Below are 14841 nucleotides of genomic sequence, written 5' to 3'. Positions count from 1 at the left end.
CTTAAAATTGGCCCTGAGTCCTACAATAGTAATAGGAGCCCTGTTGTCATCTCCAGTCATAGAAGTGGGAGAAGGGCCTGGTACTGGCCCCAACAAGGAGCCGGAAGTGAAAAGACAGGGGCGGTGGACGGAGGGGAAGGAACTCTCTAGGTAGGAAGGAATTCTGTGACGAACAAGAGATTATAGAGCTGCATGGAGGAAGGGATTTTAATTTGCTCACATTATCTGACAACTACAACGGGGCCTGACACAGGGTTGATTCTGACCCTCACCATCTGGCTAACAAAATCCTGGGTCAAGGGGTTGGAGAGACAGCACATAAGGTCAAGTGCTTGCCTGTCACCCTCCAGCCCTGCTGTCATCCCTGGCACCTCACTGGTTCCCTGAGCACTGCCTGGGTCAGCCCTGAGAGCAGAGCCTGGGATAGCTCCAGAGCCTGAGTGTGGCCACAACCACCGCCCCCTCGCCCAGAGAGAGAACCTTGTGTCTTTTGCCACACAAGGATGGAACATGGAGTGATTATGTGAAGCAAATAAGGAAATGAATGACAACTGTCAGATGACTTCACCCATATGTGGAATATGAGTAACTAAAGCTGAAGAACTGTGAGAACAGCGAAAGTAACCCGGACACTCGGGAAAACCTGGGGTGGTTCTAAGAGGGAAAGGGGAGGGAAGCGGAGAGGAAGTGGTCAAGGGCATAAGATAAGAAACTTAAGGAAGGGCCGGAGAGATAGGACAGCAAGTAGGGCACTTGCCTTGCAAGCGACCCACCTAGGTTTGATTTCCAGCACCCTATATGGTCACCGGAGCATTGCCAGGAGTCATTCCTGGGTGCCACGTCAGGAATAACCCCTGAGCACTGCCAGGCGTGGGCCCCCAAAACCAAACAAACAAAAAGAAACTTAAATGGACATGATGACCATTCTACAATATATGGATGTCAAGCTACACATATATTTATTATACTGTTGAACTTCAGATATAGCACAGCGGGTAGGGCATTTGCCTTGCACACGGCCAATCCGGGTTCGATTCCTCCATCCCACTCGGAGAGCCCGGCAAGCTACTGAGAATATCCCACCTGCACGGCAGAGCCTGGCAAGCCAACCATGGTGTATTCGATATGCCAAAAACAGTAACAGCAAGTCTCACAATGGAGACGTTACTGGAGCCCGCTCGAGCAAATTGATGAACAACGGGATGACAGTTAACAGTGACATTCTATATATACATATAATAGTATATATCTGCCTATTACATGTATATAATATATATGTATATAGTATATCAATACATAATATAATATATTTATGTGAAATTCTACAGTACAATAAATCTGCACTACGTCAGTAGTGGCAGAGCCGCAGCTTCCTGGCCCTGCCTCAGAGACATCCTTTCTAGCAGAGCCACATATGAAACTCGGACACCAGGAACGGGCCGCAGCTTGGGTCCAGATACTGCATGTGGCTTTGTTTACTGATGCTCCAGGCTTGGTCCATGGCACTGCACGGTCCCCTAAGCACCCCCAGTGTGACCCCCAAACAAACAAACAAACAAACAAACAAACAAAAAACCCAACAAAAGCCCAACCAGAAATACCTTCCTTAAAATTATCTGTGCCGACAGCGGCCACTCAACACCTTTGTTGCAAACCACAACAGCTAATTAGAGAGAGAAAGCAGAAGGGAATGCCTTGCCACAGTGGCAGGGTGGGGTGGGGGGGAGATGGGATTGGGGAGGGTGGGAGGGACACTGGGTTTACGGGTGGTGGAGAATGGGCACTGGTGAAGGGATGGGTTCCCAAACTTTGTATGAGGGAAGTGTGAGCACAGAAGTGTATAAATCTGTAACTGTACCCTCACGGTGATTCTCTAATTAAAAATAAATAAATTAAAAAAAAAAATTATCTGTGCCGAGGCTGGAGCAATAGCACAGCGGGTAGGGCATTTGCCTTGCACACGGCCAACCCGGGTTCAATTCCCAGCATCCCATGTGGTCCCCTGAGCACTGCCAGGAGTAATTCCTGAGTGCAGAGCCAGGAGTAACCCCTGTGCATTGCCAGGTGTGACCCATAAAGCAATATATATATATATATATATATATACACACACACACACATATATATATGTATATATATCTGTGCCAGTCAGGGGTCAGAGTGGCAGCACAGTGCACTGGGCGCTTACCCTGCATGCAGCTGACCCAGGTTCTGTCCCCGGCACCCAGATGGTCCCATGAGCCCCACTGGGAGTGGTCCCTGAACATGGAGCCAGTCGTCAGCCCTGAGCACTGCCAGGTGTGGTCCCCAAACAAGGAAATTGTCTGTGGCATTATGTCTCTTGGAAAGTCTTGGTATCTATCACTTGATTTAGGCCATTGATAACCCTCCCACCAGCTGAGGTTTGGTCTGTGAAACACCTGTCTGTCATCTCTCACCTCACAGCTAAGGGGACCAAGGCACAGACATCATCCCGGTCACTCAACTTGAACCCAGTTGAATGGACATCCTGACCTTTCCTGCTCCAGCTCTCACTAGCCATCACCTCATTCCCAGCGCCTTTCGCCTCTCTACCCAGAAAGCACTGCGCTCAACTTCCAATTTCTCATGGAGGGGCTGGAGCGATAGTACAGCAGGGAGGGCGTTTGCCTTGCACACAGCCGACTTAGGTTTCATCTCCAGCATCCTAGAGGGTCTCCCGAGCCACCACCAGAGTAATTCCTGGGTGCAGAGTCAGGAGGTACCCCTGAACATCACTGAATGTAGCCCAAAGTCAGACACTGAATGTAGCCCTCAGTCAGACTTTTCTCTCTGGGGCTCAATTAAGTGAAAAAAATTAACCCACCTCTAGACATCTGTAGATTCTACCATTAATATTTTACCCTGCCAGGCAGCCTTCAATCCACCCATCTACAGAAAGCATAATTATTGCTGTGCTTCCTTTCTTCGCCTCTTTCCCTCTCTCTCCCTCTCTCTCTCTCTTGCTCTCCCGCTCTCTCTTTCAACTCTAAAGTGACTTGGTTGTCATGGGGATGTATCTTAACATGTTTATGTGATTAGCGAGATGTAGTTAGATCTTTTCCAACAGGGAAGAATATGTGATTTGGGGCCGGGGCGATAGTTCCGGGGGTAGGGCACTTGCATTGCATGCAGCCCACCAGGGTTTGATTCCTGACACCACATATGGTCCCATGAGCCCCACCAGGAGTGATCCGTGAGCACAGAGCCAGGGATAAGCCCTGAGCACTGCTGGGGGTGGCTCTCAAACAAACAAAAATCTGATTTGGTCAATTAGATGACAGGGGAGACTGATTAGGTGTTATGAAGCCTTTTCATAATCAAATGAGCTAAAAATACAATACCAGAATGTTTTAATAAAATAAAATCACATGATCTGGGAGACAAATGCCCTCCTTGTCACAGTTTTATCACCCATTATTATGAAATTGATCATGATTTTCATTTTCAAATCCTTTGTGGATACAGCAAGTTAATCAAAATGCCGCTAGGTAGAAGAGTAGCAGGCACGATGTGATAAGCATTTGATCATATGGAGAAAGCCTTTCTAGATCCACTTTCGGGAAATCCATAAAATGAATGATTCTCATGACTGCCTAACAAATCTGTCTGCAAAGCAGGTAATTTCTAATTCTTTGCGCACTACAGAATTGAGCAGAGAAGCTTATGATTTTAAAACAGATGATTTTAAAAGGCATTTTCACAATAGCTCTCTCGGTGGTTTTTGAGATGGGACTTGGAAGGCGTTCAAAGAATTGGATGATATTGCTGCAGCAAAACTCCCGCTTCCATCTTCTGACTCACGCCGTCAGGCGTTCTCGGCACTTGCATCTAGAGGCGGGAGAGCTAGCACGGAGGTTAAGGCGTTTGCCCTGCGTGGGTCCAACTCAGGTTCCAGGCCCTGATTGGGGGGACGCTTGGAGGGACCCAGGATTCAAACCGGGGTCAGCGGGATGCGAGGCCGGCGCCTTACCACCCGAACTGTCTCTCAAGCATGAAGTGAAACAATATGGATTTATTTACTTCTGATCACGAAGCACCGTAGTTAACGTTTGTGCTTCTGGCTTGTAAGTTGCGTGGTTCCACCAACGTTGCTCCCTTTGGGCTGCACGGCACGCCAGGGTGCACGGACCAGGTTCACACACTAGGTGGCGCTCCCTGAGCTTGGCGCTCCTTTAGGCGCAGCTCTTGCGCTTGCCCGCCAGGGGGAGCGCTCTTAGCCGTGGGCGCACGGGACGGTGGAGGTGCTCTCCGAGGGTCGCTGCGGTGCTCACACATCTTTTAGGTTGTGGGACTCACTGGGGGGTCGCACCCGCCTTTGGGTGGTACTGGCTCACATCTGGCTCTGGTGCAACTGGAAATTGCTTGTGGATGCCCTGAGCGCAGACGTTAGGGCTTCCAGGGTCAAGCTTAGCGCGTGTGGGACACTGGGGATTTGAACTCATGGACACTGGGGTTTTATTTAACTTAATTTTAAATTGAATCACAGCGATATTTACTAACTTTTTTTTTTTTTTTTGCTTTTTGGGTCACACCCGGCGATGCACTCAGGAATTACTCCTGGCAGTGCTCAAGGCACAATATGGGATTCTGGGGATCGAACCCGGGTTGGCCGTGTGCAAGACAAATGCACTACCTGCTGTACTATCACTCCAGCCCAACACTGGGATTTTAAAATCATAACTTGCACTGCAAGTGCTCCAAGCTATGCCACTGTTCTTTAGGGCAAGTATTATTATTTCTCCTCTTGAGAAAACAAACAAATTAAGATGAAGTAATGAATGAACATCGCTCCCACTCAGCTGTCTAATTAAGGCCCCCTGTCGAATCACTCATTCCTTAATTATTTTGGTTCATTTGGCTTTATACTTGTTACTTATTGTATTTTAGACTCCGTATGGACCTGCAGTTTATTAAAGATAAGGATTCAGGGATGTGTCCCCAACTCCTGACCCACTGGAATAGAGTGGGAAGTCAGTCATGTTTCTTGGATTAAAAAAAAAAGTGAACAATGGCTTATTATGATTCATGTGCTGAAGAAGGAAAGAAGAAAATTCGAGGAGGAAGCTGATCAAAGACATCATCTCCTCTGACAGTCTGGGATATTCCTGTTTAAAAGTCCTTTGAGGGGCTGGATCGATAGCACAGCGGGTAGGGCATTTGCCTTGCATGCGGCCAACCTGAGTTCGATTCCCAGCATCCCATATGGTCCCCTGAGCACCGCCAGGAGTAATTCCTGAGTGCAGAGCCAGGAGTCACTTCCGTGCATCGCCAGGTGTGACCCAAAAAGCAAAAAAAAAAAAAAAAAAAAAAGTCCTTTGAGGGGCCGGAGCAGTAGTACAGCGGGTAGGGCGTTTGCCTGGCACGCTCCTGATCCGGGTTCGATCCCCGACATCCCATATGATCCCCCTAGCACCACCAGGAATAATTCCTGAGTGCAGACACCGGAGTTACTCAAAAAGCCAAAAATGAAAAAAGGGATGAGGGGGCCAGAGTGGTAGCACAGTGGGTAGGGCATTTGCCTTGCACGCGGCCGACCTGGGTTCGATCCCCGGCATCCCATATGGTCCCCCAAGCATCGCCAGGAGTAATTCCTGAGTGCAGAGCCAGGAGTAACCCCTGAGCATCGCTGGGTGTGTCCCAAAAAGCAAAAAAAAAAAAGGGATGAGTCCATGCTTCCCAAGTACCACTGCTGAGAGTGACCCCAAAGTAGTAAGCTAAGAGTAGCCCCTGAGCACCTCCCACTGTGGCTCAGACACAGACACAGACACACACACATACCACTCTCTCTCTCTCTCTCTCTCTCAATATTATATGTCACATACATCCGGCTTTGAAGTTGGGGAGCACTCAAACACACTTAGGAATTCGGGGCCGTGCCTAGCAGTGGTGGGAGTTGCTCCTAGCTCTGGACTTTAGGGGGTCACTCCCCTCCCGGCATTGCTGCGGTGACGCATGTGGCTCCAGCTGGGCCTCCAGTGTCCCAGCCTCTGCTCATTCATTCACCTTTCTCTCCTACCCCCTAAAGATAATAATTTTTTTTTTCTTTTTGGGTCACTCCTGGCTCTGCACTCAGGAATTACTCCTGGTGGTGCTCAGGGGACCCTATGGGATGCTGGGAATCGAACCCAGATCAGCCGCGTGCAAGGCAAACGCCCTACCCGCTGTGCTATGGCTCCAGCCCCAATAATTTTTTTCTTTTTGGTTTTGGGGTCACACCCAGCAGTGCCCAGGGCTTACTCCCATCTTGGCACTCCAGGGTCACTCCTGGTGGGTCTCAGGGGACCCTTTAGAGTGCCAGGAATTGAACCTGGGTCAGCTGTGAGCAAGGCAAGTGCCCTGCCCACTGTATTATCTCATTGGCCCAAGATATTGTCGTCTCCGCGTCTATTTGTCTTAGAACTTTCCAGCGCCGTGATTTCTTCATACATGTTACGGGTAGCCTTTATTGGAGGCTCTCATCAAAAGTCCAGACTTCAAAGATTCCCACCAACACCTGGCCTAGCCTGGCTAGCCCTGATGATTTCTTTTTCTTTTTGTTTGGGGGGTGGGGGGTGTCACACCCGGTGATGGTCTGGGGTTACTCCTGGCTCTGCACTCAGGAATGACTCCTGGTGGTGCTCGGGGGACCATATGGGATGCTGGGAATCGAACCCGGGTTGGCCGCCGTGCAAAGCAAACGCCCTACCCGCTGTGATATCGCTCTAGCCCCCCAGATGATTTCTCCCCAGGGCAGAAAACGGGTCCTGTTCATCCTTTGCCTCACCCAGTGGGGGCAGGAAGAAGCGGCACATCCCCTGCCCGAGAGAAGTCTGTGGGAAGAGCAGAAGCACTCAGAGACTGAGCTTCACACACACCTCCGCAGAGGCCGCTTCTCAAAGGGCCGCTATTGATTGTGGTCAGGAAGGGGAGATGGTCCAGCCCAGCCGGCCCCCCTCCCCCCACCCCGCCATCCCCCGTCAGATGTACAGATCAGAGTTCAAGGATACCATCGATCCGTCCCTCCAGCTGCAGGCTGAACATCATAGGGTCGTTTCTTTGCTTTCTGGTAGGTCCTAGTGACTTGACCAAGTGTAGGAATTTGGCATCTTCATCTCTTGACTGGAGCGATAGCACAGCGGGTAGGGCGTTTGCCTTGAACACGGCCGACCCAGGTTCGATTCCTCTGTGCCTCTCAGAGAGCCAGGCAACCTACCGAGACTATCCCGCCCACACAGCAGAGCCTGGCAAGCTCCCCATGGTGTATTCAATATGCCAAAGACAGTAACAAGTCTCACAATGGAGACGTTACTGGTGCCCGCTCGAGCAAATCGATGCACAGTGGGACGACAGTGCTACAGTGCTACATCTCTCTGGAGAGTCCCTCTGCCCCATAGGGCCGAGCCTGGTAAACTTGAAGCATGCTTATTTCTTTACTCAAGGTTTTTTTTTTTTCAATTTTAAAAAATTTTGATTTTTAAAGCTTTTTTTTGAAGGGGAGGCAGAATGATAGTATAGTATGGAGGGCGTTTGCCTTGCACACAGCTGACCCGGGTTCAATTCCCAGCATCCCATAGGGTCCCCCCTGAGCACTGCCAGGAGTAATTCCTGAGTGCAGAGCCAGGAGGAACCCCTGAGCATCGCTGGGTGTGACCCTAAAAATAAACAGATTATTATTTAAAAAGTTTTTTGGTGGGGCTGGAGCAATAGCACAGCGGGTAGGGCGTTTGCCTTGCACGCGGCCGACCCGGGTTCGATTCCCAGCATCCCATATGGTCCCCTGAGCACTGCCAGGAGTAATTCCTGAGTGCAGAGCCAGGAGGAACCCCTGTGCATTGCCGGGTGTGGCCCAAAAACCAAAAAAAAAAAAAAAGTTTTTTGGTATGGGGGCCACACCAGGCAGTGCTTGGGAGTTACACTTGCCTTTGCACTCAAGGATCATTCCTGGTAGTGCCCAGGGGACTATACTGGACACCAGAGATCGAACCTGAGTCAGCGGTGTGCAAGGCAAGCACCCTCTCCACCGTGCCATCAGCAAGGCCTCCCCGCAGCTCCTCAGAAACATTCCTTATGAGTATTTTTGGAGCAGGGGAGAGATGGTACGGCGGGTAGGGCACTTGCCTTGCGGGAGGTCCACCCAGGTTGGATCCCCTGAGCACCACCAGGAGTGGTCCCCGATTACTTAGTCAGGAGTAACCCCTGAGCATAATTGGATGTGGCCAAGAAGCAAAAAAAAAAAAAGAATATTTGAATATTTAGCAGGGGAGGGGCAGAGAACTAGTCTAGTGGGTAGGGCACTGTCCTTGCAGGCCGCCAGCTCGGGTTCCATCCCTGGTACCCTGTGTGGTCTCAGAACCCCACCAGGAGTGATCCCAAGCACAGAACCAGAGTAAACCCTTCGCACCACGGCAAAGCAAAGGAGCCTGTAGGTAAATGCATCTGTCTCAGCTGGTAAAATATTAGAGGTGAAAAATCATGTGGACCAATAAAAGTGGGGGAGAAGTTTTTCCACTGGTCGTAATTTACTGAGTCATTTGTAAACATGCCGGTGTCAGACTCAGCGTCTGTGTTGCAAAACCACAGGTCTGAGAACCTGCCTTGCACGCAGAGGACCCATGTTTAATCCCCAGCATCCCATATGGTGCCCTGAGCCTGCCAGGAGTGATTCCTGAATGCAGAACCAGGAGTCACCCCTGAGCATCTCTGGGTGTGACCTAAAAAAGAAAAAAAAAATTAGAGGTGAAAAATCGAATGGACTGATACAAGTGGGGAAGAAGAAAGAAGAGGTTTTTCCACTGGTCATAACATACTGAGTCATTGGTAAACATGCCTGTGTCGCACTCAGAGTCTGTGTTACAAAAACACAAGTCCCGGCAACTTGCCTTGCACCCAGCGGACCCATGTTTAATCCCCAGCATCCCACACGGTCCCCGGAGCCTGCCAGGAGTGATTCCTGAGTACAGAGCCGGGAGTAAGCCCTGAGCACTATCAGGTGTGGCCCCCACAGCAAAATGCTGGTGTAGCGGGTCAAAGAAATAGTCCAGCAGGCGGGGTGCCTGTCTCGCTCGAGGCTGACCCGGGTTCCATTTCGGTACCTCATCTGGTCTCCTGAGCATTACCAGGAGTGATTGCTGAGTACTTAGCCAGGAGTAAGCTCTGAGCACTGCTGAGGGGAGTGTGATCCCCAAAACAACAACAACAAAAACACAACACAACAACAACAATAAAACAACAACAAAACTGCTGGTGTTAAAAGAAAGGAAAGAGTGAACACAAAGAAAAGAATGTCACAAAGAATGTCATCTTCTCTTTTTCTCTCCCTCTCTCCATTTCTTTTTCTTTTTGGGTCACACCTGGCGATGCTCAGGGGTTACTCCTGGCTCTGCACTCAGGAATTACTCCTGGCAGTGCTCAGGGGACCATATGGGATGCTGGGAATCGAACCCAAGTCAGTCGAGTGCAAAATAAACGCCCTCCCCTCTGTGCTATCGCCCCAGCCCCTCCCTCTCTCCTTTTTTGAGCCCCAGCTGGAGGTGCTTAGAACTTACTCCTATCTCTGTGCTCAAGGACCACACCTGGTGGGGCTCAGGAGACCATCTGGGCTGCTGGGAATTGAACTCAGGCCACCCAGGCTCCAGGCAGGCCCCTGCCCGCCGTGCTGTTTCTCCAGCTGTTACCAGGTTAGCGTTGAGCTCTTTGACCCCCATTAGCCTTCTCACTGCCCCCTGAAGCCTGCTTTCACTCGGGACACACGGGAGTGAATATCTTTTATTTTTGAGGGGTGGGACCATACCTGGCAGTGCTCCGGGCTTACTCCTGGCTCTGTGCTGAGAGAGCATCCTAGAGCAGCTCGGGGGACCACAGGGGGCCGGCTGCAGGGCCTGGGCCCTGCCTCGGTACTGTGTATGGCTCCGCCTCAATTCACTAGGCTTTCTTCTGCAGAGAAGCTACCCAGAAGGCAAGGAAACAACTTTCATTCATTCATTCATTCATTCATTCATTCATTCATATGTCCCTTATGATTGTTTACTTGGGGGTTTTGGGGTCACACTTCTCTGGTGCTCAGGGGATGGATGGATATTCCTGGCTCTGTGTTTAGGAGTGACCCCTAGCAGTGCTCAATGAACTAAAGGCCCTGTTGTTACTTTTCTTTTTCTTTCTTTCTTTTTTTTTTTGGCTTTTGGGGTCACACTTGGCGAGATGCTCAGGGGTTCCTCCTGGCCCTGCACTCAGGAATTACTCTTGGCAGTGCTCAGGGGATCATATGAGATGCTGGGAATCGAACCCAGGAAGGAAGGAAGGAAGGAAGGAAGGAAGGAAGGAAGGAAGGAAGGAAGGAAGGAAGGAAGGAAGGAAGGAAGGGAAGAACGGAGGGAGGAAGGAAGGAAAGGAGGAAAGGAGGGAGGGAGGAAAGGAGGAAGGAAGGAAGGAAGGAAGGAAGGAAGGAAGGAAGGAAGGAAGGAAGGAAGGGAGGGAGGGAGGGAGGGAGGGAAGGAAGGGAGGGAAGGAGGGAGGGAGGGAGGGAGGAAGGAAAGGAGGAAGGAAGGAAGGAAGGAAGGAAGGAAGAAAGAAAGAAAGAAAGAAAGAAAGAAAGAAAGAAAGAAAGAAAGAAAGAAAGAAAGAAAGAAAGAAAGAAAGAAAGAAAGAAAACGAAGGAAAGGAAGAAGGAAAGAAAACGAAGGAAAGGAAGAAGGAAGAAAGAGAACAGGCCCAACATGGAGTCACTTATGCCAACCCCAGCAAGCCATAATACCCACCCTCTTCACCTTTCAAAGGCTCCCCCACCCAAGGTGGCCTTTGAAATGAACCGATCTGGAATTTCCCGGTCAGCTGCGGGGACGCAATCTGCATGATAAGGCCGAGCCTTCCCCAGGGCAGGGGGCCTCCAGCCTGACAATCTTTCTTTTCTCCTGCTAATAGCCTTGTCCCCCGCCCCCCCACTGACTTCCTTTTTCTCCCACTCCCGGGACCACCCTTTGGCTTGTTCCAGGAGATCCAGCCCGATTCGTGAATCCCTCAATAGAGCCAATTAGGTCTTCAAACGCGCTCAGCTGGGTTTCGTTTCGAACGGTGTGGCGCGGCGTGGAGGCCGGGATGGGGAAGGCGAAGACGCGGAGTTCAAGGAGCCTCTAGTTTGCTTCAAATACTCCACCCGTCGGCCGGGGAGCACGGCAGAAAGAGCGAGGGAGAGAGGGGAACTGCCCGCGTGGGGGTGGGTGGGCGTTTGAAGCGGGAGCCGGGGTCCCTCTGTGAGCTCTCTGAACTGGGGGTGAGCACATCATTAAAAACACAAAACCAAACCCTGGCGAGTTGTGTCAGATTCTGTTTCAAAGGGGTGCGGGGAGGCACCCTGAGGTCCGAGGCCAAAGCCTTCCCGAGGAGGCTGGCGCAGTTCCGCAGAGGGCCCCCGCGACACAGGACACAGAGCTGGATATTAACATATCCCCTTTCTAATTCTATTTCGAGCTGCGTGATGACAGTGGAACAGAAAATCTCATTTAGATGCTGTCTTAAAGGCTTCCTGGACACCCGGTAAACAGCCCCACTTTGTCTTTCTTTTGGGCCATACCTGGCAGTGCTCAGGGCTTACTCCTGGCTTCTAGCTCAGGGATCACTCCTGGTGGGGCTCAAGGGACCAAGTGGGGTACCAGGGGTCGAATCCAGGTCCGTTGCGTGCAGGGCGAGTGCCCTACCTGCTGTACAATGGCTCTGCCCCCACTTTTACTTTTTTTTTTTTTCTTTTTGGGTCACACCTGGCAATGCACAGGGGTTACTCCTGGCTCAGGAAATCACTCCTGGCGGTGCTCAGGGGACCATATGGGATGCTGGGATTCGAACCCGGGTCGGTTGCATGCAAGGCAAACGCCCTACCCACTGTGCTATTGCTCCAGCCCCTCCACTTTTACTTTTATTTAAAGATTAAGCTCAAGGGCCCGCAAGGGATTCTAGCCTGGCACACCTATTGCCCCAAGCACTACTGGTCTATTTCCCTAAGATTCCGCCCCTCCCTGTCCCCACAAAGAGTAAATTCAGGAACTGAACACACCCAAGAGACTTCTGCTAGAATTTTGCTTTTTTTTTTTTTTTTGCTTGTTGGGTCACACCCGGCGATACACAAGGGTTACTCCTGGCTGTGCTCAGGGGACCATATGGGATGCTGGGAATCGAACCCGGGTCAGCTGGCTGCATGCAAGCCTACCCGCTGTGCTATCGCTCCAGCCCCCTTCTGCCAGAATTTTGTAGTCTTCTCTTCCTTTTACTTCTCTGTGCCTCCCTTTATTTATAGTTGCTGAGCTATAGGCAGTTGGTTTCTTTGTCAAATAAATTATTCAAACAAATTGAGTCGATGTAAAGGCACAGAGGCGGGCTGGAGCCAAGCTCGGCCAAGGCTGCGGGAGGAAGTGACAGCGCGGTGGAGAGGCCGCTAAGCGGGCCCTGACCGCTGCCGCTCAGTGACGGAGAGATCTGCCCTTGAGAAAATCTGGGTCTGTTTCTGCTCACCACCAGCTAACTCTGGGACCCCGGGGGCGGGGGGACCCAGCTATCTCGGGGACCTGGGGCCCGACTCAGAAACTTCCTTTTGTTTGTGTTTAGGTCAAACCCGGCAGTACTGGGGCTGCTTCTCTGAGCTTGAGGGCTGCCCCTGGCCGTGCCTGCCGGACCCTGCAGGGCTGGGGTGGGACCCAGATCTCACGCGTCTGAAGCTCCCTTGAGTTCTTTCTCTGTCCCTCAGAGCCTTTGTTTTCTCCTCTGCAGACTCCAGGCTGCTGAGAATCTTAGGAAGGACTGTGTCGGGGCTGGAGCGAGAGCACAGTGGGTAGGGCGTTTGCCTTGCACATGGCCGACCCGGGTTCGATTCCCAGCATCCCATATGGTTCCCTGAGCATGGCCAAGAGTAATTTCTGAGTGCAGAGCCAGGAGTAACCCCTGTGCAATGCCGGGTGTGACCCAAAAAGGACTGTGTAAAGTGCATTCAAATGTTGAGGCTGGAGCGGTAGTACAGTCGGTAGGGTGCTTGCCCTGCACGAGGCCGGCCGGGTTTGATCCCGGGCACCCCATAACGGTCCCCTGAGCACTGCTAGGAATAATCCCCGAGCATAGAGCAGGCAGGAAGAAGCCCTGAGCACTGTCAGGAGTGATCCCTGAGCATAGAGCAGCCAGGAGGAAGCCCTGAGCACTGTCAGGAGTGGCTCAAAAACAATAACAGCACCAAACCCAAACAAAAAGAAGCACTCAGGTGTAGATTTTGATTGACCTGCAGGGGAAGGCACGGAGCCCGTGGGGTGTTGGGAAGAGGACGGGGCTTTATGAAACACGAAGTCCTTCTTTCTGAAGTGCAAAGTTGCTGGTTGTTTTGTTTGCATGTTGGTGCTGGGGCGAGAGTCCCAGCTGTAAGCTCCGGGGTCCTTCCCAGTGATGCTCTGTGAGCCCAGAGGTGCTGAAGGTCGCTGAGCTCAGGCTTCATGCATGCTAAGAATGCGCTCGGCCCAGGCCCAGATCTCCCTGGCTTAGGACAAGACCAGAAAGATGAATGAACTGTGGCCTCTGGCCCTCAGAGTTTCGTCTGTCTTGCTGGGGAGACAAACACCGAGGCGTGCTCTGCTCTGCAGCCGGTGATAAAGGGGTTTGCTCTCCAGCAGGGGACGGGGCGGTCGGAAAGCAAGCAGCGTGCTTGCCTTGAATGTGGTGACCCGGGTTCGAGCCTGTCACGCGCAGGCACCGCCAGGTGTGATCCCTTAGAGCTTCCCTTGCGCAGAGCAGACCCTGGCGCTACATATGGTGTCCCGAGGACGGCCAGGAACCACCCCTGAGCACCGCCTGGATCTGGCCTCCAAATCCCTCTCCTCTCCCGTCACTACTATTCCTGCCCTTGCAGGGCATCTCCTCAGGGTCAGGGCTGTGAGGTGCCTCGTTACAGTCACTCATTTATTCAAAATTGGGACCTGGGGCCAGCGTGATGGTGCTCAGGTGCTCGCCCTGCAGACAGCTGACCTGGGTTCGATCCCCAGAATCATATAGGGTGTCCTGCTCCCCACAACGAGTGATCCTCAGCACAGAGCCAAGAGGAACCCCTGGCACTGGTGGGTGTGGCTGGAAAAAAAAATAAAACCAAGAAAGCTAGGACCAGAGCAGCTAAATAATTGGCCCACAGTTAAGAAGAGTGAAGAGGTTGATGACTGAAATCTTAGCACGTACCCACAGCAAGATGCGGATCCTGGGCTGGAGCGATACTACAGCGGGGAGGGCATTTGCCTTGCACGCGGCCGACACAGGTTCAATTCCCAGAATCCCATAGGGTCCCCCAGGCACCTCCAGGAGTCCTTCCTGAGTGCAGATCCAGGAGGAACTCCTGAGCATCACCGGGTGTGACCCCCCTCCAAAAAAAAAAATATGCTGGATCCTATCAAATGCTAAGTCCCGTGGATAAGCGTTATCTTTCACAGATAAGCAAACAGGCTCTCAGAGACCCAGAGGCGGCTGAGTTTGTCAGCCGTGCAGCTGTAAGCAGGCAATCATTCCTTCAGCCTTCAGCGTTCTTTGAGCTTCTCTGTTCACCTATGAGAAACTTCCCTGTCCAAAGGGAAGCAGACGCTAAGCTTTGAAATGTGGCAACGTGCGGGTGGGCCATGATCTAGGGCTCCTGAGGGTGATACTGGTACAAACCGTTCCAAAGCAGGTCCCAGGGCCGCAGCTGTCCCACAGAGTGAGTAGGGCCCTCGCCTTGCACGTGGCTGATTCGAATTACATCCCTGGAACTCCACAAGGCCCCTTGAACTTGTGAGGAGTGAGCCCTGAGCCCAAAGAGCGAGGGGAAAAAAACAAAATCCAACAACACCCCAAATA

Source organism: Sorex araneus, chromosome 5 (genome assembly GCF_027595985.1).
Source record: "Sorex araneus isolate mSorAra2 chromosome 5, mSorAra2.pri, whole genome shotgun sequence".
Classification (NCBI taxonomy): domain Eukaryota; kingdom Metazoa; phylum Chordata; class Mammalia; order Eulipotyphla; family Soricidae; genus Sorex; species Sorex araneus.
The sequence above is the reverse complement of the archived record's forward strand: the minus strand, read 5'-3'. Positions refer to the sequence as shown.